This window comes from Drosophila virilis, unplaced genomic scaffold, assembly GCF_030788295.1.
Source record: "Drosophila virilis strain 15010-1051.87 unplaced genomic scaffold, Dvir_AGI_RSII-ME tig00001625, whole genome shotgun sequence".
NCBI classification, from domain to species: Eukaryota; Metazoa; Arthropoda; class Insecta; order Diptera; family Drosophilidae; genus Drosophila; species Drosophila virilis.
In genome coordinates this window covers 443927-449023 of record NW_027212850.1, presented here as the reverse complement: position 1 = coordinate 449023, position 5097 = coordinate 443927, and the positions used below count along the sequence as shown (strand labels likewise).

Here is a 5097-nt window from a genome sequence, read left to right as displayed (position 1 = left end):
TTCACAAGGTGGCAGCCCCTAACATAGCGGCACCTTTAATTACCACGCCAATTTTGTGACATTAGCATTTAAAATATAATATTCTTATTATTTAAATTAATTATATACATATTTGCTACTATAATAAAATAAGAAAAAACTCCAAATGGCTCCAGGAATCGCAAAATGGTAAGATTAAATTTTTCGATTAATTGTGCTTAAGCGTTGTTATACTTTTATATTTGTATATTCAAGGATCCGCTACACTGGCACATATAAGGAATTCCGTCTACAATTATCATTGCAAGTGATTGGCGCCTGTGGCATGGCATTGCACGGCACGGCTTGTCGTCCAACACGTATGCCTCAATTTGCTAACAGTTTCTGTTATTGCTGTGGCGTTCAGTCCATTTAAATAAATACAATTTCAAACACCGTTATAAAAAAATATTGCCACCCTTTGGTAGCAATATGTTAAGTATGTAAGTGTTGCCAGCTAGTTTTTTTTTGCATAACAGGGGTATAAGAAAAATAGAAAAATGCGAATATCTCAAAAACCTGCTGGACGATTTTCTTGATGTAAAAGGCAAAATGATTGATAATTCGCGATCTATATGTTAAACTACCGTGTATTAGGGGCCACTATCAGAGAAGTAGAATAATAAAGGTTAAAATATCGCCGCCATTTTGATGAATAAATATGTTAAATATGTAATGTTGTCAGCTTGTTTTTTTTATGCAAAACAGGGGGTATAAGAAAAATAGAAAAATGCGAATTTCTCAAAAACTTGCTGGACGATTTTCTTGATATAAAAAGCGAAATGATTGATAATTCGCGATCTATATGCTAAACTACCGTGCATTTGGGGCCATTATCGGAGAAATAGAATAATAAATAGAATAATAAAAAAAATAATAAATATTGCCACCTTTTCGTTATTATATGTGTAGCAGTCTATTTTACCAAATATAATGTTTTATTGTAAAATGACAATTATTTCATATATTACTGCATTTCCTTTCCATATACAAGTATTTTGAATTAATTTATTCCCGCTCAATTCTGTATCACATTGTTCAACACTGATTCTGAGCAGTGGTTCGGTTCCCGTTGGAGCTAGTAGCTCGATAGGCCATTTGAATGAATAACATGAGGTGTGTTTACATTTTGTTATTTTTCTAAAAAACTGGCTGATCAATTTGTTTAGAATTAATGCGTAAAGCTTCCTTAAACATGTATCTTCAAGTTGGTATACCGTGCATTGAGGGCCATTATCCCTGGGAAAATATATTAGGGTTCAAGTGCAAGGGTGATTTATGGTCATTTTGAATGGGTCTAGCAACGAGGTTGCTGCACTGTAGTTCAAATATCTTAAAAACGTGCTGATCGCTTTTTATAATTTTTTCAAGATTGGTTAGGTGAAACTATAGACTTCAATCGTGTATATGCGGCTTTCGGGGCCATTATCCCTAAACTAAGATATTTAAAGAATGGTGAAAACCTAACTTTTCAACCCCTTTGTTTACCCATATTATAAATTAAAATTAAGAAATAAATGAATGTAGATAGTATATAAAAAAATTTTTTGCAATTCTGCATTTAAATTTATTTGGTTTCGTACTTAAAAACATAAATAAATGCATTTGAAAGTGACCGATACTTTTCCGATAACAAGTACCAAAATTCGACGCTAAGTCACCGCCGCTAATCTGACGCACATTCCTTTCCCTGGCCGCAGCCCGCATAATCGATAACAACAAAGCTACACGTCCGTAGCTATACACACCTATACAACACTATGCTAAACGAACCACACACTCCGATAACGTCAAACAGTCGGAACTTCTAACAAATGAATAACATAAACAGCTGCGACGACAAATCAATGTAAACACCAAAGGTGTGACGCTAATATAATTTAACAAAAAACACTAATAATCCACTTTAGTTTTCCAGATCGAGTCCCGGTTCCGGACCCAGCGTACCCCCCCTACCATGAGACGAACACCTTCACTCGTCTCCCTTATTTTGGCCTACATTAGCCCGTGCCGGCTGTTATGCCAACTTTCCCCATCAATGAAAATTTAGCCGGACATTTCTCTCTTCAGGTGCGTTACTTAATTGGTTACATTTCTTATAATTATTAACATTTAATCTTATTGCTTACTCTCCTGCAGAATATCTGCAAGTTGCTATTTATAATTTCGTGTAAGTGCATATTACTGGCATTTTAACGGATATTGTTATGTTATGTAAATTAATATTTAAATAAAAAGGTCTTCGCGGATTTGCGTCATAAGACTTTATTTTGGTTATTTATAAAACACTAGGCCGATACGCCGTAGTGAGTGAGTTAATTTAAGCGTCCCTGGGCCGATGTGCCTCAGTGAAAGCCGCATTAAAAACTAATTTCTTAATACACAGAATATTTCACTTAAGCTAAGCCAAAACTCGCATCACGCCACAATGTCATGGTCGGCAAGCCGATTCAGCAAACTTAGGCAATAACGGAAACTCTTGCAGCAAAACAAGTGTCCGGTTACCGCCGCTGACCATTGCAGCTATAGCGCGCTGATACAAAGTATGCAGTGTCGCAGTTGCAAGGGCTGTTCCTTAACTTATGAAGCACGCGATAGCGAGGGTTGATTATAAACTTATGAAATATCCTATATTAAGTGTTATGTGTTAACTTGTACAATGACTATAAATTTTTTTTAAAATTTTGAATTTTTAGGCGAACCACAAGCGAAGCAAAGACGTCACGGAAAGTTATGACCATTTGCCACCGGGAGCACGTTGGAGGACAAATAAATTATTATGAAGGTAAGCAACAGGCTCCCTCAAACTCGCGGACGCTTATGTATGTATATATATGTGTGTGTTACCACGCTGAAAACAAAATGGTATGTTGGAAAGTTGCGTATATAGAAACTAATCAAGTGGGAATTAAATCGCTTAAATTACACTTAGCCTACCTGAAGAGCTCTCTGGGGTGCTAAGGGCGATGAAATTAAATATAAAGTTTATTTCTTTATTTGTAAATATATATATGGAACTTTAAAACACCCTTTTCTTTGCTCCTTTTTCGCAGCTGTGGATGCTATAACTTAGGTGGAACTTGGCGTAAGTATGTACTATAGGTATTTAATAAACAAAAAAAAATATCTGTTTTCTTAGGAGTCTATGTCTGACTGGGCCATTTGCTCGGGCGAAGGAAGAACGACGTGGAACGGACTCACTCAGTGATTAAGTGGGCGTGGGCTGCGTCTTCGCTGTTGGACCCCGGTTTTGGTGGCTTTTCTTGCCAGTGGCCGTTTCGTCGTCGTGGGGGCCTCGTCTGTGGGTGGTCGTCTCGCCGTCGTGAAATTGGCGCCATTGACAAGTGCGCGGAATTCAAGCACTATGCGCTGAAAAATGGGTGAGGTTACTCTATTAGAGTTTCCTTTTTGTTGGGACCGGCAATGAAAAACTTCAACTCGCTCTTGAGCACGGCACACCCACCGTTGACCGTTGACAAAGTCGAACTCACCTGTATACATTTGGGCAGGAACAACATGGGCGCCGAATTTCGGAACACGCATACATTTGCGAGGCGGGCACCGTTGCTGCTCACCTACACAGCTTGATTTTTGTGGATCAACGGCCCAAATGAAGGCCAAGGACAAGGACATGCGATCCACTCTCCCTACTATCTCTTTGGGAGCGAATCGGGCGGCCAATAGCGATCGCCCCTTCTGGCGCCGTGGATCGCAAGCTCGGCGATAACTTACTTCGTTTCCAAGCAATCGATAAAAATCGATATCGATATCCTGTTTTTTGGGCAATTTTGGTAAATAAAAAGAGCTAGAGGCACCAAACTTGACATATAGCTTCAAAAATAGAATATATATGCATTTGATGTTGGAAGAGGAGGGCTCAGGGTATCCTCTAGTCGGGAGCTCCCGACTAAAACATCTTACTTGTTTTTTTTTTTTAACTTTTGTGTTCATTACCAATTTTTAATTTTAATATATTCGAGTTTACGTTTTATTTAATTTTAAATTTACCTAGAAGAATACATAAACAATTTTGTTTTTTAGTGTTTTTCTTTTTTTTTTTGCTGCATGAAACGTTTTATTGAATATATTTTTTTAGCCTATCCTAATGTACTTTTCGTTTCTTATCTTTACTACCTTTAATAAAAATGTTGTCAATATTTTCTGTTTTCTTTACTATATATGGTCCTAAATAAACTGGCTCTAATTTGTATAAGTACTTTATCTCCTACTTTTATTTCAAATTTTTTTGTTTTTCATTATATTTTAATTTCCTAGAAGCCTTGGATTTTTCTATATAATTCTAGCTCTTTTGTATGCTATTTCTAATCTAAACTTTATTTCCTTAGAGTAGTCATCTAAATTATAAATAGGAGTACATAGCTTTGTTTTGTTTAAGTCTATGAACTGTTTTGGTAGTCTGCCAAATATCAGTTCGTATGGACAATACTCATGCGTTGCTGGTGGTGTCGTGTTGAAGCAATAAGTGAAATATTGAATCCAGACATCCCAGTCAGTTTAGTCTGCAGAGAAGTATGAACGAATGTATTCATTAGAGGTAGAGGTGAGATTCTTGATCTTAATATACTTGCATAAATCAGTTAAAATCTGGTTTTTATACTCTGTTCCCATGTTTGAAATGAACGTCTTCATTGGACCAAACTTGAGTATGAAATTTTCGGATATAGCTTTTGCGACATTATTTGAGCTTTTGCTTTATATTGGAATGAATACTAAATATTTTGTAAGGTCACATATTAATGTTTCTATGTATTCACTGCCATTTTCCGATTGAGGTAGCGGACCAACTGTATCCACTATCACTATACCGAAAGCATTCACAGGTGTTTCTGTGAGAGTCAAAGGAGTTTTTGGGTGTGTCTTTCTTTTAGACATTTGGCATTCTTGACACCTACGTACGTACTCTTTTATATGAATAATAGTAATAGTAATAGTGTTTTTTTATTTTCACTAGCGTTCTTGTTATGCCACTATGGCCTCCTTGAATTGGGTCGTCATGGTATGTAGACAGTATTTGTTGTATTTTTTGTTCATCGTTTAGTTGGGTCACCGGCTGGAGTA

General features: G+C 36.6%; 1 long non-coding RNA gene across 6 annotated transcripts; it reads left to right on the top strand.

The window, feature by feature from the left end:
* The first annotated feature begins 1724 nt into the window (after window positions 1–1724).
* LOC26531259 (uncharacterized) lies at window positions 1725–3863 on the top strand. 6 transcript variants are annotated; one of them, XR_004302988.2, is made up of 6 exons: window positions 1730–1880; window positions 1929–2088; window positions 2158–2188; window positions 2715–2803; window positions 3072–3103; window positions 3158–3863. It is a non-coding gene; the product is annotated as an uncharacterized lncRNA (long non-coding RNA). The 6 variants fall into 6 exon arrangements; XR_004302989.2 differs by lacking the exon at window positions 2158–2188 and having other exon boundaries at window positions 1725–1867; XR_001449659.3 differs by lacking the exon at window positions 2158–2188 and having other exon boundaries at window positions 1728–1880; window positions 1937–2088.
* The last annotated feature ends 1234 nt before the right edge of the window (window positions 3864–5097 follow it).